We start from the raw sequence: 27,501 nt of genomic DNA on the forward strand, positions 1-27,501 counted from the left end.
TCCAAATTCTGCCTCCCATATCACATGGCCATCTTCACTCTGGGTGTATCTATGTCCTCATTGGATTTAGAACATCAGAGGTTGGATTTAGGCCCACCCTAATCAAGTGTGATCTCCTCTTAAAAGGATTACATATGCACCCATGCATGCTAAGTTGCTTCAGTTCAGATCATTTCAGTTCAGTCGCTCAGTCTTGTCCAACCCTTTGCGACCCCGTGGACTGCAGCACGCCAGGCCTCCCTGTCTATCACCAACTCCCGGAGTTTACTCAAACTCATCTCCATTGAGTTGGTGATGCCATCCAACCATCTCATCCTCTGTTGTCTCCTTCTCCTCCTGCCTTCAATCTTTCCCAGCATCAGGATCTTTTCAAATGAGTCAGTTCTTTGCATCAGGTGGCCAAAGTATTGCAGTTTCAGCTTCAGCATCAGTCCTTCCAGTGAATATTCAAGACTGATCTCCTTTAGGATGGACTGGTTGGATCTCCTTGCAGTTCAAGGCACTCTCAAGAGTCTTCTCCAACACCACAGTTCAAAAGCTTCAATTCTTCCGAGTTCAGCTTTCTTTACAGTCCAACCCTCACATTCATACATGACTACTGGAAAAACCATAGCCTTGACTAGACTGACATTTGTTGGCAAAGTAATGTCTCTGCTTTTGAATATGCTGTTTAGGTTGGTCATAACTTTCCTTCCAAGGAATAAGCATCTTTTAATTTCATGGCTGCATTCACCATCTGCAGTGATTTTGGAGACCCCCAAAATAAAGTCAGCTACTATTTCCACTGTTTCCCCATTTATTTGCCATGAAGTGATGGAACTGGATGCCATGATCTTAGTTTTCATGATCTCAGTTGGCTTTAAGCCAACTTATTCATTCTCCTCTTTCACTTTCATCACGAGGCTCTTTAGTTCTTCTTCACTTTCTGCCATAAGTAGGGTGTCATCTGCATATCTGAGATTATTGATATTTCTCCCAGCAATCTTGATTCCAGCTTGAGCTTCATCCAGCCCAGCGTTTCTCATGGTGTACTCTGCATATAAGTTAAATAAGCAGGGTGACAATATACAGCCTTGACGTACTCCTTTTCCTATTTGGAACCAGTCTGTTGTTCCATGTCCAGTTCTAACTGTTGCTTCCTGACCTGTATACAGATTCCTCAAGAGGCTGGTCAGGTGGTCTGGTATTCCCATCTCTTTCAGAAAGTTCCACAGTTTATTGTAATCCACAAAGTGGAAGGCATTGGCATAGTTATTAAAGCAGAAATAGGTGTTTTTCTGGAACTCTCTTGCTTTTTTGACAGTCCATTGGATGTTGGCAATTTGATCTCTGGTTCCTCTTCCTTTTCTAAAACCAGCTTGAACATCTGGGTGGTTCATGGTTCACGTATTGCTGAAGCCTGGCTTGGAGAATTTTGAGCATTACTTTACTAGCGTGTGAGATGAGTGCAATTGTGCGGTAGTTTGAGCATTCTTTGGCATTGCCTTTCTTTGGGATTGGAATGAAAACTGACTTTTTCCAGTCCCGTGGCCATTGCTGAGTTTTCCAAATTTGCTGGCATATTGAGTGCAGCACTTTCACAGCATCATCTTTCAGGATTTGAAATAGCTCAACTGGAATGACGTCACCTCCACTAGCTTTGTTCGTAGTGATGCTTTCTAAGGCCCACTTGACGTCACATTCCAGGATGTCTGGCTCTAGGTGAGAGATCACATCATTGTGGTTATCTGGGTCGTGAAGATCTTTTTTGTACAGTTCTTCTGTGTATTCTCACCCCCTCTTTTAAAAATCTTCTGTTTCTGTTAGGTCCATACCATTTCTGTCCTTTATTGATCTCATCTTTGTGTGAAATGTTCCCTTGGTATCTCTAATTTTGTTGAAGAAATCTCTAGTCTTTCCCATTCTATTATTTTCCTCTATTTCTTTGCACTGATCACTGAGGAAGGCTTTCTTATCTCTCCTTGCTATTCTTTGGAACTCTGCATTCAAATGGGTATATCTTTCCTTTTCTCCTTTGTTTTTTGCCTCTCTTTTCACAGCTATTTGTAAGGCTTCCCCAGACAGCCATTTTGCTTTTTTGCATTTCCTTTCCCTGGGGTTGGTCCTGATCTCTGTCTCCTGTACAATGTCACGAACCTCCGTCCATAGTTCTTCAGGTACTCTATCAGATCTAGTCCCTTAAATCTATTTCTCACTTCCACTGTATAATCATAAGGGATTTGATTCAGGTCATACCTGATGGTCTAGTGGTTTTCCCTACTTTCTTCAATTTAAGTCTGAATTTGGCAATAAGAAGTTGATGGTCTGAGCCACAGTCAGTTCCTGGTCTTGTTTTTGCTGACTGTATAGTGTTTCTCCATCTTTGGCTACAGAGAATATAATCAGTCTGATTTCAGTGTTGACCATCTGGTGATGTCCATGTACAGAATCTTCTCTTGTGTTGTTGGAAGAGGGTGTTTGCTATGACCAGTGCGTTCTCTTAGCAAAACTCTATTAGCCTTTGTCCTGCTTCATTCTGTATGCCAAGGCCAAATTTGCCTGTTACTCCAGGTGTTTCTTGACTTCCTACGTTTGCTTTCCAGTCCCCTATAATGAAAAGAACATCTTTTTTGGGTGTTAGTTCTAAGTTGCTTCAGTTGTGTCCAACTTTGAGGGATCCTAAGGACTATAGCCCTCAGGCTTCTCTGTCCATGGGATTCTCTGGGAAAGAATACTGGAGTAAGCTGCCATGCACTCCCCCAGGGAATCATCCCAACCCAGACATCCAACCGGAGTCTCTTACTCCACCATTGGCATGTGAGTTCTTTACCACTAGCGCCACCTGGGAAGCCCAGGATTACATATGCAAAGACCGTATTTGCAAATAAAGTCACCTTTATAGGTAACTGGAGTAAGGACTTCAACATATTTTAGTGAGGACAGAATTCAATACACTATATCTCTGAACCTCAGTGTCCTCTTCCATAAGATAAATATTACAGTGCCAATCTTGAAGGGAAGTGTTGCTATGAGCAATAATTTTTAATGCGGAAGACTTGTAATAAATGAGTAATAAATTCTAAAGGCAAATGTTAAAAATCAATTAGTACATAAAAAATGGTAAATAAATACATATTGATAGAGTGAGGAAGGGGCAAAATGATTGAAAGATCCTACTTAGTCTACTTCCTGAAAGTCTATCTCAATGAAGAATCTTTGTTTTTCTTCAAGAGACTCTAATAGTCAATAGTCTAGTATAAAAAGGAAACTAAGAAAATGTAATTATTAAAGACACAGCTGAATAAAAATTTTCAGCCCATCTTTCCTTCAAGTTAAGGTTTGGCACATCCCTATGTTTTTCCATTCCTATTTCTGCCATCAGCAAGATGTGCTGACATTAGTTACATTGTTACATTGCTTAATTTATCTTTGCCTGGATTTCCCCATTTACAAAACAAGAGATTCAGATCCTGTTTCAATTAGAAGACAAGTGAAGGAAAAGACAACCAAGAGTGGCTTAAATAAATAGGAATTTTATCTTTTTTATTGTGATACTGTGATAGGAAGAGAAATATATACATATTTGGTGTTTGGCTCCATTTCCTGGCACAAAGTTCCTAAAACCCTTGTAATTTCCTGAGTGATAGAGCTGATAGGAGCATCTTTTGTTATACTATTTGGTCTTAGCATCCTCCCCCAACTGCATTTGGTAACACAAAATCTTCTAAAATCCTTGGAATCTCCAGAGTGATGAAGATCTTCTTGTATGCTACCAAGATAACTGGTGGCATTGATCCTCCTAGATAGCTTTAGGGTGGGAGTTGGTTGCCAGAAACTTGTTGCTGTCCCTAAGTGTGTCCGACTCTTTGTGAATCCAAGGACTGTAGCGCACCAGGCTCACCAGCCCTTCACTATTTCCCAGAGTTTGTCCACACTCAAGTCCATTGAGTTGGTAATGCTATCTAAGCACTCATCCACTTCTGTCCCCTTCTCCTTTTGCCTTCAGTCTTTCCTAGCATCAGGGTCTTTTCTAGTTGGTAAACAGGTAGTCAGGTAGACAAAGCATTGAAGCTTCAGATCAACATCAGTCCTTCCAATGGATATTTAGAGTTGATTTCCTTTAGGATTAACTGGTTTGATCTCCTTGCAGTCCAAGGGACTCTCAAGAATCTTCTCCAGCACCGCAATTCAAAAGCATCAGTTCTTTGGCATGCAGCCTTCTTTATGGTCCAACTTGCACATTCATACATGACTGTTGGAAAAATCATAGCTTTGACTATATGGACTTTTGTCGGCAAAGTGATGTCTCTGCTTCTTAATATGTGTCTAGGTTTGTCATAACTGTCCTTCCAAGGAGCAAGTGTCTTTTAATTTCATGGCTGCAGTCACCATCTGCAGTGATTTTGGGCCCCAAGAAAATAAAATCTGTCACTGCTTCTGTTTTTTCTCCTTCTATTGACCATGAAGTGATGGGACTGGCTGTCATGGTCTTAGTTTTTTGAATGTTGAGTTTCAAACCAGCTTTTTCATTCTCCTCTTTCACCCTCATCAAGAGGCTCTTTATTTCCACTTTACTTTCTGCCATTAGTGTGATATTATCTGTATATCTGAGGTTGTTGATATTTCTCCCAGCAATCTTGATTGCAGCTTGTGATTCATCCAGCTGGACATTTTGCATGATGTAGTCTGCACAGAAGTTAAATAAGTGTGGTGATGATATAGAGCCCTAATATACTCCTTTCTCAATTTTGAACCACTTAGTTGTTCCATGTCTGGTTCTAACTGTTGCTTCTTGACCTGCATACATATGGTCCTTCCATCTCTAAGAATTTTCCACAGTTTGCTGTGTCCAAATAGTCAAAGACTTTAGTGTAGTCTATGAAGCATAAGTAGATTCTTTCCTGAAACTCCCTTGCTTTCTCTATGATTCAATGAATGTTGGCAATTTGATTTCTGATTCCTTTGCCTTTTCTAAATCCAGCTTATACATCTGAAATTTCTTGGTTCATGTACTGCTGAAACCTAGCTTCTAAGACTCTGAGCATAACCTTGATAGCATGTGAAATGCCAGAAATATCAAATATTATTAAAGAATTGGAAGTATCAGCCCATCTCTGACCTCTAATTAGCTGCAGATTGAATTAATCATCAACGGCCAATGATGTCTACCGAATAGAACCTCCAATAGAATCCTAAAAGGTGAATTTCAGAGAACTTTCAGGTCAGTGAACTCATGTTGATACTGGGAGGATGGTGCACCCCAGAGGGCACAGGAACTCTGAGCACTCCTTCTTCTAATGCTTAGCCTTATACAGCCTTCCCATTTGGCTGTTCCCAAGCTGTATCCTTTATAATAAGCCAGTGATAGTAAGTCACGTGTCTTCATGAGTTCTGTCAGCCATTTTAGCAATTTATCAAACCCAAGCAGGGGCTGTGGGAACCCCCGCTTTACAGCTGGTCAGTCGGGTATATGGGAGGTCTGAAGTGACAATCGGCGTCTGAAATGGAGTGGTCTTGTGGAACTGGTGGATCTGATGCTTACTCCAGGCAGATAGTTTCAGAATGAATTAAATTGTAGGCGTCCAAGCTGGTGTCAGAGAATTGATTGGTGAGAGGGAAAAATCCCTCAAACACTGGTGTCAGAAATGTTTTGTTGGTAGAAGTAGATCTTAGGGGACTTGGCAGTCCAGTGGTTAAGACTCTGCATTCTGTATGCGGGGGGCATGGATTCAATTCTTGGTCCAGGAATTAAGATCCTGCATACAGCACAGCATGGCCAAAATATAGAGAAAGAAACAGATATAATGTAGAAACAAAACTCAAAGAAAGACTGTTGCTGCCTTTAGGTCACATGTTCAATGATGCCCTTTGCCACTGAGACCCTTCTGTATTTCTGCTCAACTAGCCCTTGCCTTCTGTCTCTTATTATAAGACAGCTGCTAGACCTCCAGTCCTTATATCTGTGTTAAGTCAGAAAGAGTGAGGGAGAGCAGTTATCACTCATTTTTGTCTGCCTTTATCTGTATGACAGAAGCTTTCCCAGAAATTCCAACAAACTTCACCTTAATATCATTGGTCAGAACTGGTCACGTGAACATCCTTAGCTATAAGGGAGGTTTCAAAAGCCTTAACCACAATAGTCACATTGGCTCAGCATATTATGATCCATCTGTTGACACTGGTCCATTGTGACCATAACCATTGTGACCAGGTTTCTCTTAACAAAGAAGAATAGAAGTGATGGGAGTGGATATGGAGAGATAGCTAACAGGATCCATCACAGGGCCCTTTGACTCTGTATTTTTAAAGTTCTGAATGGTGGGAAACTTCAAATCTGTCCAGTGTCCTGTGACAGAGTTTTAAATCACAACTTGTAAGTTTCTTGGATGTCTGCATCAACCTGGATAAATTAATTCAAGTCTAGATTCACTAGAATCCCTGGGACATTGGCCATATTATTAGATCCTAACCTCTATTATCTTCAACATCCAGCAAAGTATCTGCTTTACATATATTAATACTTCAGTACACGTTTAATGAGTCCACAGGTAAATTCTTAGACTCCCCGAAAAAGAGGGGATAATGAGGAAGAGGCACCTCATATTTAAATTATGGATTATGGCTGAAGATTGAACTCCAAGAGTCTTTCTGATTAGCGAAGGAGTGATCTAAAAAGTCAGGACACGTCCTTAGTTCTTCCAGGTTGAATAATACAGAATTCCATATAGACGTATTTCTATAAACAGTTAAGGACAACTTACTATAAATGTGTTATGCAGCTTATGAAGGTTATTAAAATACTATATTTCTAGAGTTCACTGAGGTTATTCAGAAGACTGCCACTCAAAGATTTGTTGTTGTTCAGTCACTAAGTTGTGTCCAACTCTGCAACCTCATGGACTGCAGCATGCTAGGCTTCCCTGTCTTCCACCATCTCCCGGAGTTTGCTCAAACTCATGTCCATTGAGTCGGTGATACCATCTCATCCTGTCATCCCCTTCTGCTACTGCCCTCAAACTTTCCCAGCATCAGAGTCTTTTCCAATGAGTCAGCTCTTCACATCAGGTGGCCAAAGTATTGGCGTTCATTCCTTCCAATGAATAGTCAGGATTGATTTCCTTTAGGATTGATTGGCTTGATCTCTTTGCAGTCCAGGGGACTCTCAAGAGTCTTCTCCAATACCACAATTCAAAAACATTAATTCTTCAGTGTGTTTTATTGTCTAGCTCTCACATCTGTACAGCGGAGAAGGCAATGGCACCCCACTCCAGTACTCTTGCCTGGAAAATCCCATGGACGGAGGAGCCTGGTAGGCTGCAGTCCATGGGGTTGCTACAAGTTGGACACGACTGAAGAGATTTAGCAGCAGCAGCAGCACATCTGTACATGACTACTGGAAAAATCATAACTTTGAATATATGGACTGTGTAGACAAAATGATGACTCTGCTTTTTAATATGCTGTCTATGTTTGCCATTGGTTTTCTTCCAAGGAGCAAGCTTTTTTAAAATTTCATGGCTGCAGTCACCATCTGCAGTGATTTTGGAGCCTAAGAAAATAGTCTCTCACAATTTCCATTGTTTCCCTATCTATTTGCCATGAAGTGATGGGACTGGATGCCATGATCTTCATTTATTGAATGTTGAGTTTTAAGCCAGCTTTTTCACTCTCCTCTTTCACCTTCATCAAGAAGCTCTTTAATTCCTCTTTGCTTTCTGCCATAAGGGTGGTGTCATTTGCATATCTGAGGTTATTGATATTTCTCCCAGCAATCTTGATTCCAGCTTGTGTTTCATCCAGACCAACATTTTGCATGATGTACTCTGCATATAAGTTAAATAAGCAGGGTGACAGTATACAGGCTTTATGTACTCCTTTCCCAATTTGGAACCAGTCTGTTGTTCCATGTTGGGTTCTAACTGTTGCCTCTTGACCTGCATACAGGTTTTCCAGGAAGCAGGTTAGGTGGTTTGTATTCCTACCTCTTTAAGAATTTTCCACCCAAAGATTGGCAAGGTTATTACTGCATTTGCATACAAGTATGTATTTGGATGGGCTTCCCAGGTGGCGCTAGTGGTAAAGAACCCACCTGCCAATGCAGATGTAAGAGGGTTCAATCCCTGGGTAGGGGAGATCCCCTGGAGAAGGAAATGGGAGCTCACTCTGGTATTCTTGCCTGGAGAATCCCATGGACAGAGGAGCCTGGTGGGCTATGGTCCATATGGTTGCAAAGAGTCAGACAGGACTGAAGTGACTTAGCATAGCACAGCACATATATTTGGAATTCTAACAAATTTCTGGCGGGACACTTTGAAATAGGGCATCATATCTTGACTGAGTTGTATTTTTTACATTTAATTCTTCTTCATTTTTTAAAAATCAAAGTATTATATATATAGTATTAAATGTCAAATTGTACTTCAAGGCCTTTGACCAAAAGTAATGATCCTCTTTCTCTTTTCATCAGAATTACATTTCCCAGAAGTGACAATAATAAGCAGTGTTAGTTGTTCCTTCTGGCATTTTTTTTAATGCTTCTATATTTCTAACTAACACACTTAAACTACTGTTTTTTTCTTTTTTAATCAAGACTTTATGCATTAATTTCCTATTGTATTGCCTTTTATTCATTGTCCTGGGCATTTACTAGGCCTTTCTATCTGGAATCTTATATTATTTGGTGGAAATTTTCCTATATTGTTTCTGTGAAATTGTGATTTGTGATGTGAAATATATGCTTGATCCTTGTCCCTTCCTGACAGAGAAGGCCTAAAACTCTTGGATTTTCCCAAATGATAAGAGCAATAAAAGTGAAAGTGAAAAAAAACAGGCGGAAAGGGTCTTTTGTTATTCAAAACATGGCTATTTCTACCACACTTAAATTTAAGTTAATGAGGCAAATTTTGGAAAGCCCCTAATGATGGAAGGGCGCTGGTTGCCAGAGAAACAAACTAGATGAGAGGATTTGAATTTTCAGCCCTACCTGTTATCTCCAGAGAGGAAAGAGGAGCAGGAAATTGACTTAATCACCAATTGCAATCATTTAATCAATTATACCTACATAATTGCTTCCCAGGTGGCGCTAGTGGTAAAGAATCTGCCTGCCAATGCAGGAGACGTAAGAGATTAGGCTTAGATCCCTAGGTAGGGAAGATCCCCTGGAGGAGGGCACGGCAACTGGCTCCAGGATTGTTGCATGGAGAATCCCATGGACAGAGGAGCCTGGTTGGCTATGGTCCATAGGGTGGCAAAGAGTCCGACGTGACTGAAGCAATTTAGCACACATGCATGCTCGCACACATCTACATAATGAATCCTTTTGAAAACCCTAACCTAAGGATCTGGAGAGCTTCCAGGTGGGTGAACACATGCAGTGCTTGAAAAGTGGTGAACCTGGAGAGGGCATTGAATATTTGCACTGCTCCCCCCACTTTCCCTGTGTCTTTTCCTAGGCATCTCTTCCATCTGGCTGTTCTTGAGTTGTATCCTTTTGTAATAAACCGGAGGTCTAGTAAGTAAACTCTTTTCCTGAGGTCCATGAGCTTCTAGCAAAGTATCATATCCAAGGAGGGCACCAGGGAAACTTGAAACCAGTCATCCAGAAGCACCTGGAATTTGGGATTGGTGTCTGAAGTGGGAGGGGCAGCTTGTATGATTGATCTCTTACCTTGTGGGATGTGATGTTAATTACAGGTAGATAGTATCAGAATTGAATTCTATTGAGTTGAATTGTAAATAGCCAACAGAGCAGATGTATGGAGAATTGGAGAACTGGATGGTGTGGAAAGTACCCTTCTCATGCCCCCAGTATGGTGGCCAGAAGTACTGAGGGTAAAGAGAAAAAAACTAGACTTTTTCCTGCTCAAATCCTCTGATAATTTCTTTCCATCTTTTCTCTCTTTTTGGAACTTCTATTTGTTTGATATCATACCTCCTCCTGGTTGAGTATCTAAAATTTTCCCACCATTTTCCTTCAGGTTAATATTCTTTCCTCTTTGTTTTTTTTGGTTTTATTCTACTGTTTTGGGAGATTCTTTAAATTTTTCCAAGCCAGCTATTTTTTAATGTCTATTATTTTACTTTTATCCATTATACTTTCTTTTATAATTAAACTTAAAAAAAAACTTAAAGGATAATTGCTTTACAGAATTTTGTTGCTTTCTGTCAAACATCAACATGAATGAGCCTTAGGAATATATATATCCCCTCCCTCTTGAACTTCCCTCCCATCTCCCTCTCCATCCCTCCCCTCTGCATTGATACAGAGCCCTTATTTGAGTTTCCGGGGTCATACAGGAAATTCCCATTGGCTATCTATTTAACATATGGTAATGTTAGTTTCAATGTTACTGTCTCCATACATTTCACCTTCTCCTCCCACCCAACCCCGTGTCCATAAGTCTTCTCTATGTCAGTTTCTCCATTACTGTCCTGCAAATAAATTCATCAATACCATCTTTCTAGTTTCCATATATATGCATTAGCATATGATGTTTATCTTTCTCTTTCTGACTTACTTCATTTAGTATAATAGGCTCCAGGTTCATTCAACTCATTAGAAGTGAATCAAATGCATTCCTTTTTATGGCTGAGTAATATTTCATTGTATATATGAACATATATAAAAAACATTGTACAAACATGAACATTGAAATATATGTGTCTTTTTCAATTTTTGTCTCCTCAGGAGACAAAGTGCCTAGGAGTGGGATTGTTGGGTCATATGCTGGCTTTATTTATATATAGTTTTTTAAGGAATCTCCATACCGTCTTCCATAGTGGCTGTATCAATTTATATTCCCACCAACAGTGCAAGAGGGTTCCCCTTTTTCCACACCCTCTCCAGCATTAATTGTTTATAGACTTTTTGATGATGGCCATCCTGACTGGTGTGAGGTGATATCTCATTGTAGTTTTGATTTGCATTTCTCTAATAATGACCAACCCAGATAGCATATTCAAAAGCAGAGACATTACTTTGCCAACAAAGGTCTGTCTAGTCAAAGCTATGGTTTTTCTGGTAGTCATGTATAGATGTGAGAGTTGGACTTTAAAGAAAGCTTAGTGCCAAAGAATTGATGTTATTGAACTGTGGTGTTGGAGAAGACTCTTTGAAAGTCTCTTGGACTGCAAGGAGATCCAACCAATCAATCCTAAAGAAATCAGTCCTGAATATTCACTAGAAGGACTGGTGCTGAAGCTGAAGCTGTAATACTTTGGCCAACTGATGTGAAGAACTGACTCAGTGGAAAAGATCCTGCTGCTGGGCAAGACTGAAGGCAAGTGGAGAAGGGAATGACCGAGGATGAGATGGTTGGATGGCATCACTGACTCAAAGGACATGAGTTTGAGCAAGCCCTGGGAGATGATAATGGACAGGGAAGCCTGGGGTGCGGCAGTCCGTGGGGTCGCAAACAGTTGGACACCACTGAGTGACTGAACTGAATTGATGTTGAGGTAAGTTCCTTCTATGCCCATTTTTTGGAAGAGTTTTAATCATAAATGGGTGCTGAATTTTGTCAGAGGCTTTTTCTGCAAATATTGAGATTATAATATGGTTTTTATCTTTAAATTTGTTAATATGGTGTATCACATTGACTAATTTGTGTATACTGAAAAATCATTGCATTCCTGGAATGAACCCAACTTGATCATGGTGTATGAGCTTTTTGATGTGTTGCTGAATTCTGTTTGCTAAAATTTTGTTGAGGATTTTTGCATCTCTGTTCATCAGTGATATTGGCCTGTATTTTTCTTTTGTGTGTGTGTTGCCTTTGTCTGGTTTTGGTATCAGGGTGGCGGTGGCCTCATAGAATGAGTTTGGAAGTATTCCTTCCTCTGCAGTTTTTTGGAAGAGTTTTAGAAGGATAGGCATTACTTGTCTCTAAATGTTTAATAGAATTCTCCTGTGAAGCCATCTGGTCCCGGGCTTTTGTTTTTTGTTGAAGGGAGATTTTTGAATCTCAAAACAGCTTCAATTTTAGTGCTTGTAATTGGGTTGTTCATAATTTCTATTTCTTCCTGGTTCAGTCTTGGAGGAATGAACTTTTCTAAGTATCTGCCCACTTTTCCCAGGTTATTGCCATATTCAGTTCAGTTCAGTTCAGTCACTCAGTCATGTCCGACTCTTTGCATCCCCATGAACTGGAGCACACCAGGCCTCCCTGTCCATCAGCAACTCCCGGAGTCCACCCAAACCCGTGTCCATTGAGTCAGTGATGCCATCCAACCATCTCATCCTCTGTCATCTCCTTCTCCTCTGCCCTCAATTTTTCCCAGCATCAAGGTCTTTTCAAATGAGTCAGTTTTTCACACCAGGTGGTCATATAGGTGCTCATAATAATCTCTTATAATCCTTTGTATTTCTGCATTGTGTGTTTTAACCTTACTTTTTTCATGTCTAACTTTGTTTATTTGAGTCTTCTCTCTCTCTTTTTTTTGTTTTCTTGATAATTCTAGCAAAAGAATTTGTCAGTTTTGTTTACCTTCTCAAAGAAGCAGCTTTTAGTTTTATTAATCTTTACTATTGTTTCTTTAATTTCTTTTTCATTATTTCTGCTCTGATCTTTATGATTTCTTTCCTTCTGCTAACTTTGGGGATTTTTTGTTCTTCTTTTTCCAGTTGTTTTATGTGTAAGAACAGGTTGTCTATTCGAGGTTTTTTTGTTTCTTGAGGTAGGATTGTATTACTATAAACTTTCCTCTTAGAACTGCTTTAGTTGCATTCCATAGGTTTTGAGTTGTGTTTTCATTGTCATTTTTCTCTAGGAATTTTATTTCAGTTTTGATTTCTCAGTAATCTGGTTCTTTAGAATCATATTATTTAATCTCCATGTGATGTATTTGTTAGTTTTTTTTTTTTTTTTCTTGTAATTGATATCTAGTCTTATGGCATTGTGGTCAGAAAAGATGCTTGACATGGTTTTAATTTTCTTAAATTTACTGAGATTTGATTTGTGACCCAAGATGGGGTCTATCCTGGAGAATGTTCCATGTGCACTTGAGAAGAAGGTGTATTCGTCTGCAGTTGGATGAAATGTCCTGAGGGGATCAATGAGATTCAGCTGTTCTAATGTGTTATTTAAGATTTGTGTTTCCTTGTTAACTTTCTGTTTTGATGATCTATGCATTGGTGTAAGTGGGGTGTTAAAGTCTACTATTATTATTGTATTACTGTGAATTTCTCCCTTTATGTCTGTTAGTGTTTGTCTTATGTATTGAGGCGCTCCTATGTTGGGTGCATAGATGTTTACAATGGTTATGTCTTCCTCTTGGATTGATCCCTTGATCATTATGAAGTGTCCTTCCTTATCTCCTGTAATCTTCTTTAAGGTCTATTTTGTCTGATATAAGGATTGATACTCCAGCTTTCTTTTGATTTCCATTTACATGGAATATATTATTCTGTCCTCTCAGAGTCAGTCTTTATGTGTCTTTAGGTCTGAAGTGGGTTTTTTTGCAGATAGCATATATATGGGTCTTCTTAGTATCCATTCAGCCAGTCTGTGTCTTTTGGTTGGAACATTTATTCCATTTACATTTAAAGTAATTATTGATATATATGTCTCTATTGCCATTTTCTTAATTGGAGTTTGTTTTTCTAGATCTTTTCCTTCTTCTGTATTTTCTGACTATGTAAGACCCTTTACCATTAATTGTAAAGCTGGATTTGTGGCTCCAAATTCTTTTAACTTTTGCTTGTCTGTAAAACTTTTGATTTTTCCATCAATTTTGACTGAGATCCTTGCCAGGTAGAGTAATCTTGCTTGTAGATTTTTCCCTTTCAGTACTTTAAATATATGCTGCCATTCCTTTTTGGCCTGCAGAGTTTCTCCCGAGAGATCAGCTGTTAGATGTGTGGCGTTACCCTTGTATGTTACTTGGTGCTTTTCCCTTGCTTTTTAAATATTCTTTCTTTGTGTTTAGTGTTTGTTAGTTTAATTAGTATGTGTCTTGGTGTGTTTCTCCTTGGGTTTATCCTGTATGGGGTGCTTTGTGCCTCCTGGACTTGATTGACTATTTCCTTTTTCATGTTGGGGAAATTTTCAATGATAATCTCTTCAAAATTTTTCTCATACCCTTTCTTTTTCTCTTCTTCTTCTTCTGGGACCCCTATAATTTGACTGTTGGTAAACTTAATGTTGTCCTAGAGGTCTCTGAGACTATCCTCCATTCTTTTCATTCTTTTTACTTTATCCTGCTCTTCAGCAGTTATTTCCACCATTTTATCTTCCAGCTCACTGATTCATTCTTCTCTTCAGATATTCTGCTACTGATTCCTTCTAGAATATCTTTAATTTCAGTAATGGTGTTATCTCTGTATGTTTATTCTTTAATTCTTCTATGTCTTTATTACTTGACTGTTGCATTTTCTCCATTCTATTTTCAAGATTTTGGATCATCACTATCATTATTCTGAACTGTTTTTCAGGTTGTTTTCCTATTTGCTCTTCATTTATTTGGACTTTTGTGTTTCTAGGTTGTTCCTTTTTTGTGCAGTGTTTCTCTGCCTTTTCATTATTTATTTATTTTTAACTTATTGTGTTTTATGTCTCCTATTCCCAAGCTTCAAAGTTAAATTCTGTTCTCCTTTTGGTTTTTGCCCTCATGAGGTGGGTCTAGTGGTCTGTGTAAACTTATGGTAGGGTGTGATTTGTGCTCGCATTCTGGTTGGAGGAGATGAGTTATTTTTTTTTTTTTCCCCTCTTATGTACAGGGCTGAGTGAGGTGGTAATTCTGTCTGCTGATACCTGGGTTTGTATTTTTGTCTTGTTTGTTGTTTGGATGAGGCGTCCTGCAGAGGGTGCTACTGACAGCTGGGTGATGCTGGGTCCTGTAGACAAGTGGTTGCCTTTGCAGGATTTCTCACTATTTGATACCCCCTAGAGTTAGGAGTTGGGAGAAGGCCATGGCACCCCACTCCAGTACTCTTGCCTGGAAAATCCCATGGACGGAGGAGCCTGGTGGGCTGCAGTCCATGGGGTCGCTAAGAGTCAGACACGACTGAGAGACTTCACTTTCACGCATTGGAGGAGGAAATGGCAACCCACTCCAGAATTCTTGCCTGGAGAATCCCAGAAACGGGGGAGCCTGGTGGGCTGCCGTCTATGGGGTTGCACAGAGTCAGACACGACTGAAGTGACTTAGCAGCAGCAGCAGCAGGGTTAGGAGTTATCTGGTAGTCTAGTGTCTTGGAATCAGTGCCTCCACTCCAAATGCTTGGGGCTTGATCCCTGGCTGGGAATGGAGATTTCACACGTGGTTTGCTATGACATTGTTGCTGCTACTGCTGCTGCCAAGTCGCTTCGGTCATGTCCGACTCTGTGCGACCCCATAGACAGCAGCCCATCAGGCTCCCCCGTCCCTGGGATTCTCCAGGCAAGAACACTGGAGTGGGTCGCCATTTCCTCCTCCAATGTATGAAAGTGAAAAGTGAAAGTGAAATCACACAGTCATGTCTGACTCTTCATGACCCCATAAACTGCAGCCCACCAGGCTCCTTCCTCCATCCATGGGATTTTCCAGGCACTAATTGAGGTTAAAACAAATACCCCAAAACAAGAAACAAAGGACAAACCCCAGATGATTGGCAATTAGAAATCAGGGAAATAATAACTAAAATAATGATATATACACATATCCTTATACACCTATAAGCAAAATCAAAACTGCCAAAAAAAAAAAAAAAAGTGCAGTAGATTGACCTGGCTAACAAAGGAAACAAAAAATGGTATCACTAGTTAAGAAAAAAACTAGCTAAAGCACAAACTGGAAAACAAAACTAAAGCATGGTACCCACTGGGGAATAAAGTAATAAAACAAACAGACTAACAAATATGGTGAGAAAAAGAAAGGAAAAAAAGAAATGAAAGAATAGAAATGCAAGGTTAAATAGAATTAAATAAAGAAGATTTATATAAAGATTAATTGCAAGGAGAAAAGACCAGTAGGAAAAGCAAACAAAGGAATAAATGTAGAAAAATAATAATAAATAAAAAAATAACAATTTAAATTAAAAGAGAGAGAGAAATAAAGAAAAAAATAAAAGGAGACTCCACAGAAATGCAAAAGGCCAATAGAGGCAGAAGTTTACAGCAGAAATAAAAAGTGTGATTCAAGAAAACAATTCCCAAGTGCTTAAATAGATTGAATAGTACTAATGACATCAACCAATACAACACCAGATGGGGGGAAAATGGGAGAAAAACAAAAAAAAATCCAGAAGAAAGTACAGAAGGAGTTAAAATATACAAATAATAAACATTTTTCTTGAGTGGCCGTTGTCAGAGTCCTTTCCCTTGCGTGAGTCACAGTCCACCTTGCCTCCCTTGAATGCCCTCCATCACGCTGGTCTCTGGACCTGCTGTGGGAGCAGCTCAGACTCTAATCTGGTCCTACTCCTCTGTGTTCTTGCCTCCAATGTCCACAGCTGTCAGAACTAGTATGTTTTCTCTGTGAGAACTTTCAATGACCTTTTATATGTCCATAGACGCAGAGTCTGCCTAGTTGATCATGTGGATTGAATCTGCAGCTAGTACAGCTGGTGGGAAGGTTTTGGGTCCTCTTCGTTAGCCACACTGTCTCTCGGTTTCAACTGTGGTTTTATCTCCACCTCAGCATGTGGGTCATCCACAGGGGTTTGCTCCTGAGACTAACCTGGAGGTCTTGGGTCTGCCCAGTGAGGGCCAGGTGTGAAGGCGGCACAGCTGCTTGGGTGGTAGGAGCCCTGGCAGCACCAGGAACTCAGGGGAGCTGGTGGCTAGGGAAGCAGGAAATATGATGCTCTAGCAGGGTATGGCAACCCACGCCAGAATTCTTGCCTGGAGAATCCCCTGGACAGAGAAACCTGGCAGGCCACAGTCCACAGGGTCACAAAGAGTTGGACACAACCAAAGTGACCCTGCATGTACAGATGCAGGACTTTATCTAGCCTGTGGCAGCTCTACCCCAGTGAGGATCGAGCATGAAGGTGGTGCAGCCGCTCGGGTTGGGGGGACCCAGGTGGCACCAAGTGTGCAGGGACATGGACTGTCTCAGCCACAGGAGCTGTGGCCCTACCAGAGTCTTTGTGTAGCCTCTGGCAGCTGGTGATCAGAAGGTCTCTGGGCAGTCCTTCTCTTGTTGCTCTGCCTGCTCAGGCACTTAGAGGGCTCCCCGGCCTGGGGTCCTTCCCTGTTGTTCCGCATGTCAGGGGCTTGAAGGGCCAGTCTCTGTTGCTCACCTGCTGGTGGGGGGATGTGGGCAGAGACAGGCGATGGTGCTGGCTCCACCCCCTGTGCATGGCTCAGTGGTATCGCCTTGCTTCCATGGCTGCCTGACTTTCCTCCACAGGTGTTTCCCACCACAGTCTCCTCCCTCACGTCCCCTTGGGATGTCTCCCCACAGTCAACAGCAGACCTCACCCTGGGACTGCTCCACAATCCCTAAGCTCCAGCTCCCAGTCGCTGTGCCTTCTAGGGGATCTGTGTTCCTGTGGAGGCTACATACGACTGTGGCGAGGATTGTCTGTGTGATTCTCATTCCGTTTAGGCTGCCACAGATCAGCTACTTCACTCTCAGCCTCAAATGATTTTCCTCTGACCCAAACAATTGCCCCAATGTGGGAGTTGGACCCCAGCTTCAGTTCCCCCGCCTGCCGTGGGCAGGTCCAGTTCTACCAACTCCTGTTTCTTCCCCTGGTTCTTTTGTCCTACCGAGTGTCGCGTGGTTCTATCTGTTCTTCTCCAGCTGCCCGCTCTCAGCTGGCGTTCTGCCATCCCTTCTGCATCTGAAGGTGTATTCCTGATGGAGAGATGTTCTCCACATCCACCGACTTCTCCACCATATTGTTCCTCCTCACTATCCATTATGTTTTAATAAATACTTTTCATTGCCTATTATATTTTTAATTCTTAAGAATCCTTTCTTATTCCCTTATTTTTGGGCAACTGTTACATAACTTCTGTCCCCACTGTGAAGATAAAAATATATTTTCTTTTAACATTTATTAGAATGTTTGTTTTATCACTTGCGTTTTTCTCCAAGAATCCCTTTAATATTTGTTTGTTTTGGTCTCTATCGTGTGTCCTAGTCCTAATGTCTAGGACCTTTGTGTCTATTTGCATTTATAGATGAACTTTAGGAGGTTGATTGAAAACTTTGTGGGGTTGGCCCATTGACTGGAGGGTTTCAGATGATGATCAAGCCCATTCATTGGAAGCTCTCAAAAACTGGTTTTCCTCCAGAGCTTACACCTAATCTATTTTGCCAAAGAACAACTCAGGTCTCCCACTCCCCCATGCGGACATAAGCTTTTATGTTGGCAGTTTGGAGGGCAGAGAAAGGAAACTGAGGTCTTCACATTTAGTATGCATAACTTCTCTTAATTGTCCTTCTTTCAGGAAAGGAATACATTCTCACCATCTGTGTAGCCAGTGCCCCTAGTCCACTGACCCTCATTTGCTGCATTAGGTCAGATGCAGTCATCTAGGTTTATTGTTTAGTAGATGGATCTGGATGCAGCATTCTCCTATGTAACTTTCTGTGATGCTGTGCATATTCTATGCTGCTCCATAAACCAGATATTACTGTATGATATGTGCCTTGCAAAACTATATAACTTTTTTTTTAATTTATTTTTTTATCATGGATTATTGCTTTACAGAATTTTGTTGCTTTCTGTCAAATCTCAACATGAATCAGCCATAGGAATCCATATATCCCCTCCCTTATGAAACTCCCTCCCATCTCCCACCCCATCCCACCCCTCTAGATTGAAACAGAGCCTCTGTTTGAGTTTCCTGAGCCATACAGTAAATTCCTGTTGGCGATCTACTTTACATATAGTAATGTAAATTTCCATGTTACCTTTTCCATACATCTCACCCTCTCCTCCCCTCTCCCCATGTCCATAAGTCTATTCTCTATGTCTGCTTCTCCATTGCTGCCCTGTAAATAAATTCTTCAGTACCATGTTTCTAAATTCTGCACATATGTGTTAGAATATGATATTTATCTTTCTCTTTCTGACTCACTCCACTTCTCTATTATACACTCATTGTATAATTGGTTCTAGGTTCATCCACCTCATCAGATCTGACTCAAATTCATCCCTTTTTATGGCAGACTAATATTCCCTTGTGTATATGTACCACAACTTCTTTAACCAGTCATCTGTCGATGGACATCTAGGTTGCTTCCATGTTCTAGCTATTGCAAATAGTGCTGCAATGAACAATGGGATACATGTGTCTTTTTCAGTTTTGGTTTCCTCAGGGTATGTGCCTAGGAGTGGGATTGCTAGGTCATATGGTGGTTTTATTCCTAGTTTTTAAAGGAATCTCCGTACTGTCTTCCATAGTGGCTATATCAATTTACATTCCCACCAACAGTGCAAGAGCGTTCCCTTTTCTTCACACCCTCTCCAGCATATATTGTTTGATTCATGAGGTTGCAAAGAGTCGAACACAAGTGAGTGACTGATCTGAACTGAACTATCATATATGGCCTTTACTGTGTTGAGGTAGGTTTCTTCTATGCCCATTTTTTGAAGAGTTTTAATCATAAATGGGACTGAATTTTGTCAGAGGCTTTTTCTGCATGTATTGAGATGATTATGTGGTTTTTAATCTTTCAATTTACTAATACTGTGTATCACATTGACTGATTTGTGTATATTGAAGAGTCCTTGCATTCCTGGAATAAACCCAGCTTGATCATGGTGTATGAGCTTTCTGATGTGTTGCTGAATTCTGTTTGCTAAAATTTTGTTGAGGATTTTTGCATCTCTGTTCATCAGTGAATTGGCCTATGGTTTTCTTTTTTTGTGTTGCCTTTGTCTGCTTTTGCTATCAGGGTGATGTTAGCCTCACAGAATGAGTTTGGAAGTGTTCCTTCCTCTGCAATTTTTTGAAAGAGTTTTAGAAGGGCTTTACTTGTCTCTAAATGTTTGATAGAATTCTAAATGTTTTAGAAGGGCTTTACTTGTCTCTAAATGTTTGATAGAGTTCTCCTGTGAAGCCATCTGGTCCTGGGCTTTTGTTTTTTGGGAGATTTTTGAATCTCAGCACAGCTTCAATTTCAGTGCTTGTAATTGGGTTGTTCATAATTTCTATTTCTTCCTGGTTCAGTCGTGGAAGAGTGAACGTTTCTAAGCATCAGTCCATTTCTTCCAGGTTATCCATTTTGTTGCCGTATAGTTGTTCATAATAGTCTCTTATAATCCTTTGTGTTTCTGCACTGTCTGTTGTAACCTCTCTTTTTCCTTTCTAATTTTGTTGATTTCATTCTTCTCTCTTTTTTTATTGATGAGTCTGACTAAATGCTTGTCAATGTTGTTTATCTTCTCAAGGAACCAGCATTTAGTTTTATCAATCTTTACTATTGTTTCTTTCATCTTTTCTGTTTATTTCTCCTTAGATCTTTATGATTTCTTTCCTTCTACTAATTTTTGTTGTTGTTGTTCCCCTTTTTCCAGTTGTTTTAGGTGTAAAGTTAGGTTGTCTAGTTGATGTTTTTCTTGTATCTCAAGGTAGGATTGTATTGCTATAACCTTCTTTCTTAGAACTACTTTTGCCGCATCCCATAGGTTTTGAGTTGTCGTGTTTTCATTGTCATTTGTTTCTTTAAATTTTTGATTTCCCTTTTGATTTCTTCAGTAATCTGTTGGTTATTTAAAAACATGTTGTTTAATCTCCATGTGTTTGTGTTTCGTAGAGTTTTTTTCTTGTCATTGATATCTAGTCTCATAGCATTGTTGTCGGAGAAGATGCTTGATATGATTTCAGTTTTCTTAAATTTACTGAGGTTTGATTTGTGACCCAAGATGTGGTCTATCCTGGAGAATGTTCCATGTGCACTTGAGAAGAAGATGTATTCTTCTGCATATGGATGGAATGTCCTGAAGATGACAATGAGATCCATCTCATCTAATGTATCATTTAAGACTTGTGTTTCCTTGTTAACTTTTTGTTTTGATTATGTGTCCATTGGTATGAGTGGGGTGTTAAAGTCTCCTACTTTACTGTATTACTGTCAATGTCTCCTTTTATGTTTGTAGTGCTTGTCTTATGCATTGACGTGCTCCTATGTAGGCTGCATAGACATTTAGAATTGCTATGTCTTCCTCATGGATTGTTGCCTTGATCATTGTGTAGTGTCCTTCCTTATCTCGTGTTCAGTTTAGTTCAGTCACTCAGTCGTGTCTGACTCTTTATGATCCCATGAACCGCAGCACACCAGGCCTCCCTGTCCCTCATCAACTCCCAGAGTTCACCAAAACCCATGTCCATTGTGTCGGTGATGCCATCCAGCCATCTCATCCTCTGTCGTCCCCTTCTCCTCCTGCCCTTAATCTTTTGCATCATCAGGGTTTTGTCAAATGAGTTAGCTCTTCACATCAGTTGGCGAAACTATTAGACCTTCAGCTTCAGCATCTGTCCTTTCAATGACTATTCAGGACTGATTTCCTTTAGGATGGACTGGTTAGATCTCCTTGCAGTCCAAGGGACTCTTAAGAGTCTTCTCCAACACCACAGTTCAAAAGCATCAATTCTTCGGCACTCAGCTTTCTATATGGTCCAACTTTCACATCCATACATGACCACTGGAAAAACCATATCCTTGACTAGATGGACCTTTTTGGCAAAATAATGTCTCTGCTTTTGAATATGCTATCTAGATTGGTCATAACTTTCCTTCCAAGGAGTAAACTCTTTTAATTTCATGGCTGCAATCACCATCTGCAATAATTTTAGACTTTAATTAAAGTCAGCCACTATTTCCACTGTTTCCCCATCTATTTGCCATGAAGTCATGGGACTGGACACCATGATGTTAGTCTTCTGAATGCTGAGCTTTAAGTCAACTTTTTCACTCTCCTCTTTCACCTTCATCAAGAGGTTTTTTAGTTCTTCTTCACTTTCTGCCATAAGGGTGGTGTCATCTGCATAACTGAGGTTATTGATATTTCTCCCAGCGATCTTGATTAGAGCCTGTGCTTCCTCCAGCCCAGCATTTCTCATGATTTACTCTGCATAGAAGTTAAATAAGCAGGCTAACAATATACAGCCTTAACATACTCCTTTTCCTATTTGGAGCCAGTCTGGTGTTCCAGGTCCAGTTCTAACTGTTGCTTCCTGACCTGCATACAGGTTTCTCAAGAGGTGGGTCAGGTGGTCTGGTATTCCCATCTCTTTCAGAATTTTCCACAGTTTATTGTGATCCACACAGTCAATGGCTTTGGCATAATCAATAAAGCAAAAATAGTTGTCTTTCTAGAACTTTCTTGCTTTTTTGACATTCCATCAGATGTTGGTAATTTGATCCCTGGTTCCTCTGGCTCTTCTAAGACCAGCTTGACATCTGGAAATTGACGGTTCACATATTGCTGAAGCCTGGCTTGGAGAATGTTGAGCATTATTTTATTAACGTGTGAGATGAGTGCAATTGTGCAGTAGTTTGAGGATTCTTTGGCATTGCCTTTCTTTGGGATTAGAATGAAAACTGACCTTTTCCAGGACTGTGGCCACTGCTGAGTGTTCCAAATTTGCTGGCAAATTGAGTGCAGCACTTTTACAGCATCATCTTTCAGGATTTGAAATAGCTCATCTGGAATTCCATCACCCTCACTAGCTTTGTTCATAGTGATGCTTCCTAAGGCCCACTTGACTTCACATTCCAGGATGTCTGACTCTAGCTGAGTGTTTATACCATCACTGGTGTCCAGGTCATTAAGACCTTTGTTTATAGTTCTTCTGTATATTTTTACCACCTCTTGTTAATATCTTTTGCTTCCATAAGGTTTATAGTGTTTCTGTCCTTTATTGTGTGATCTTCGCATGAAATGGTCCCTTGATATCTCTAATTTTCTTGAAGAGATCTCTAGTCTTTCCCATCATATTGCTTTCCTCTATTTCTTTACATTGTTCACTTAGGAAGTTTTTCTTATCTCTCTTTGTTATTCTTTGGAACTCTCATACAGATAGGTATAGCTTTCCTTCTCTCTTTTGCCTTTCACATCTCTTATTTTCTCAGCTATTTGTAAGGCCTCTTTAGACGACCATTTTGCGTTGTTGGATTTCTTTTTCTTTTGGGATAGTTTGAATACTACCTTCTGTTAAATGTTATGAACCTCTATCCGTATTTTTTCAGGCAGTCACTCTACTAGATCTCATCCCTTGAATCTATTTGTTACTTCCACTGTATAATCATCAGGGATTTGATTTAAGTCATACCTGAATGGCCTAGTGGTTTTCCCTACTTTCTTCAATTTAAGTTTGAATTTGCAATAAGGAGTTGATGATCTGAGCCACAATCAGCTCCCAGTTGTGTTTTTGCTGACTGCATAGAGCTTCTCCATCTTTGGCTGCAAAGAATATAATCAATCTGATTTTGGTATTGGCCATCTGGTGATGTCCATGTATAGAATTGTCTTTTGTGTTGTTGGATGCAGGTGTTTGCTGTGACCAGTGTGTTCTCTTGGCAAAACTGTTAACCTTTACTCTGTTTCAGGCTAAACTTGCCTGTTACTCTAAGTATCTCTTGATTTCCTACTTTTGCATTCCATTACCCTATGATGAAAAGGACCTCTTTTTTGGTGTTATAGGTCTTCATCAGTTCAGTTGCTTAGTTGTGTCCGAATCTTTGCAACCCCATGAATTGCAGCACGCCAGGTCTCCCTATCCATCACCAACTCCTGGAGTTCACCCAAACTCATGTCCATTGAGTCAGTGATGCCATCCAGCCATCTCATCCTCTGTCGTCCTCTTCTCCTCCTGCCCCTAGTCCCTCCCAGTATCAGGTCTTTTCCAATGAGTCAACTCTTCACATGAGGTGGCCAAAGTATTGGAGTTTCAGCCTCAGCATCAGTCCTTCCAATGAACACCCAGAGCTGATCTCCTTTAGGATGGACTGGTTGGATCTCCTTGCAGTCCAAGGGACTCTCAAGAGTCTTCTCCAACACTACAGTTCAAAAGCAACAATTCTTCGGTGCTCAGCTTTCATCACAGTCCAACTCTCGCATCCATACATGACCACTGGAAAACCATATACTTGACTAGACGGAACTTTATTGGCAAAGTAATGTCTCTGCTTTTCAACATGCTATCTAGGTTGGTCATAACTTTCCTTCCAAGGAGTAAGTGTCTTTTAATTTCATGGCTGCAATCACCATCTGCAGTGATTTTCGAGCCCCCCCCCCAAAATAAAGTCTGACACTGTTTCCACTGTTTCCCCATCTATTTGCCATGAAGTGATGGGACCAGATGGCATGATCTTCGTTTTCTGAATGCTGAGTTTTAAGCAAACTTTTTCACTCTCCTCTTTCACTTTCATCAAGAAGCTCTTTAGCTCCTCTTCACTTTCTGCCATAATGGTGGTGTCATCTGCATATCTGAGGTTATTCATATTTCTCCCAGCAATCTTGATTCCAGCTTGTGCTTCTTCCAGCCCAGCGTTTCTCATGATATACTCTGTATAAAAGTTAAATAAGCATGGTGACAATATACAGCTTTGACATACTTCTTTTCCTATTTGGAACCAGTCTGTTGTTCCATGTCCAGTTCTAACTGTTGCTTTCTGACCTGCATATAGGCAAGAGGCAGGTCAGGTGGTCTAGTATTCCCATCTCTTTCAGAATTTTCTGCAGTTGATTGTGATCCACACAGTCAAAGGCTTTGGCATAGTCAATAAAGCAGAAATAGATGTCTTTCTGCAACTCCCTTGCTTTTTGATGATCCATCGTATGATGGCAATTTGATCTCTGGTTCCTCTGCCTTTTCTAAAATCAGCTTGAACATCTGGAAGTTCACGGTTCACATACTGCTGAAGCTTGGCTTGAAGAATTTTGAGTTTTACTTTACTAGCGTGTCAGATGAGGTCAATTGTATGGTAGTTTGAGCGTTCTTTGGCATTGCCTTTCTTTGGGATTGGAATGAACACTGAGCTTTTCCAGTCCTGTGGCCACTGCTGAGTGTTCCAAATCTGCTGGCATATTGAGTGCAGCACCTTCACAGCATCATCTTTCAGGATTTGAAATAGCTCAACTGGAATTCCATCACCTCCACTAGATTTGTTCATAGTGATGCTTTCTAAGGTCCACTTGACTTCACATTCCAGGATGTCTGGCTCTACACCATTAAGATCATCTGGGTCATGAAGATCTTTTTTGTACAGTTCTTCTGTGTATTCTTGCCACCTCTTCTTAATATCTTCTGCTTCTGTTAGGACCATACTATTTTTGTCCTTTATCGAGCTCATCTTTGCATGAAATGTTCCCTTTGTATCTCTAATTTTCTTGAAGAGATCTCTAGTCTTTCCAGTTCTGTTGTTTTCCCCTATTTCTTTGCATTGTTCACTGAGGAAGGCTTTCTTATCTCTCTTTGTTCTTTGGAACTCTGCATTCAAATGGGTATATCTTTCCTTTTCTCCTTTGCTTTTCACTTCTCTTCTTTTCCCCGCTATTTGTAAGGCCTCTTCAGAAAGCTATTTTGCTTTTTTGCATTTTTTTTTTCCATGGGGATGGTCTTGATCCCTGTCTCCTGTACAATGTCACGAACGTTTGTCTATAGTTCATTAGGTACTCTGTCTATCAGATCTAGTCTCTTAAATCTATTTCTCATTTCCCCTGTATAATCATAAGGGATTGGATTTAGGTCATACCTGAATGGTCTAGTGGTTTTCCTTACTTTCTTCAATTTAAGTCTGAATTTGGCAATAAGGAGTTCATGGTCTGAGCCACAGTCAGCTCCTGGTCTTGTTTTTGCTGACTGTATAGAGCTTCTCCATCTTTGACTGCAAAGAATATAATCAATCTGATTTCGGTGTTGACCATCTGGTGATGTCCATGTGTAGAGTCTCCTCTTGTGTTGTTGGAAGAGGGTGTTTGCTATGACCAGTGCGTTCTCTTGGCAAAACTCTATTAGCTGTTGCCCTGCTTCATTCCGTATTCCAAGGCCAAATTTGCCTGTTACTCCAGGGGTTCATTTACTTCCTACTTTTGCATTCCAGTCCTCTATAATGAAAAGGACATCTTTTTGGGGTGTTAGTTCTAAATGGTCTTGTAGGCCTTCATAGAACCATTCAACTTCAGCTTCTTCAGTATTACTGGTGGGGCATAGGCTTGGATCACCATGATATTGAATGGTTTGCCTTGGAAATGAACAGAGATCTTTCTGTCGTTTTTGAGATAGCATCCAAGTACTACAGTTTGGGAAGGATTGGGGGCAGGAGGAGAAGGGGACGACAGAGGATGATATGGCTGGATGGCATCACCAACTCGTTGGATGTGAGTTTGAGTTAACTCCAGGAGTTGGTGATGGACAGGGAGGCCTGGTGTGCTGCAATTCATGGGGTCGTAAAGAGTCGGACATGACTGAGTGACTGAACTGAACTGAACTTCATTTTGGACTCTTTTGTTGACCATGAAGGCTACTCCATTTCTTCTAAGGGATTCCTGCCCACAGTAGTAGATATAATGGTCATCTGAATTAAATTCACCCATTCCAGTCCATTTTAGTTCACTGATTCCTAGAATGTCGACGTTCACTCTTGCCATGTCCTGTTTGACTACTTCTTATTTGCCTTCATTCATGGACCTAACATTCCAGGTTCCTATGCAATATTGCTCTTTACAGCATTGGACCTTGCTTGTATCACCAGTGACATCCACAACTGGGTTTTGTTTTTGCTTTGGCTCCATCCCTTCATTCTTTTTGCAGTTATTTCTTTACTGATTTCCTGTATCATATTGGGCACCTACCGACCTGGGGAGTTCCTCTTTCAGTATCCTATCATTTTGCCTTTTCATACTGTTCATGGGGTTCTCAAGACAAGAATACTGAAGTGGTTTGCCATTCCCTTCTCTTGTGGACCTCATTCTGTCAGACTTCTCCACCATGACCCGTCTGTCTTTGGGTGGCCCCACACGGCATGACTTAGTTTCATTGAGTTAGACAAGACTGTGGTCCGTGTGATCAGATTGGCTAGTTTTCTGTGATTATGGTTTCAGTGTGTCTGCCCTCTGATGCCCTCTTGCAATACCTACCATCTCACTTGGTTTTCTCTTACCTTGGACGTAGAGTATCTTTTCACGACTGCTCAGCAAAGCGCATCCGCTGCTCCTTACCTTGGACGAGGTCCCCCCTCCTGACATTGAACGTGAAGCAGCTCCTCTTGGCCCTCCTGCTCCCAGCAGCTACTGCTCCTTTGATGTGGGGTTGCTCCTCTAGGCCACTGCCCCTGACCTCGGGCATGGGGTTTGTCCTCTCAGCCACAGCCCCTGTTTTCATAGAACCATTCAAATTCAGCTTCTTTGGCACGAGTAGTTGGGGCATAGACTTGGATTACTGTGATATTGAATGATTTGCCTTTGAAACAAACCAAGATCATCCATGTAAATTATTTCCTATTCATAAATAAATGGAAGACCAAAACTGTTGCTCTCAAAATTGTTGGTCATGTTTACATATTTTACCATTTTTTCATTCTGTTGGGAAATAGAATTTGGTAGTATCAAGTAGTGTTCCATATAGAAGAAAATTTGAG

The sequence above is a fragment of the Bubalus bubalis genome, chromosome 6, assembly GCF_019923935.1.
Source record: "Bubalus bubalis isolate 160015118507 breed Murrah chromosome 6, NDDB_SH_1, whole genome shotgun sequence".
NCBI lineage: Eukaryota > Metazoa > Chordata > Mammalia > Artiodactyla > Bovidae > Bubalus > Bubalus bubalis.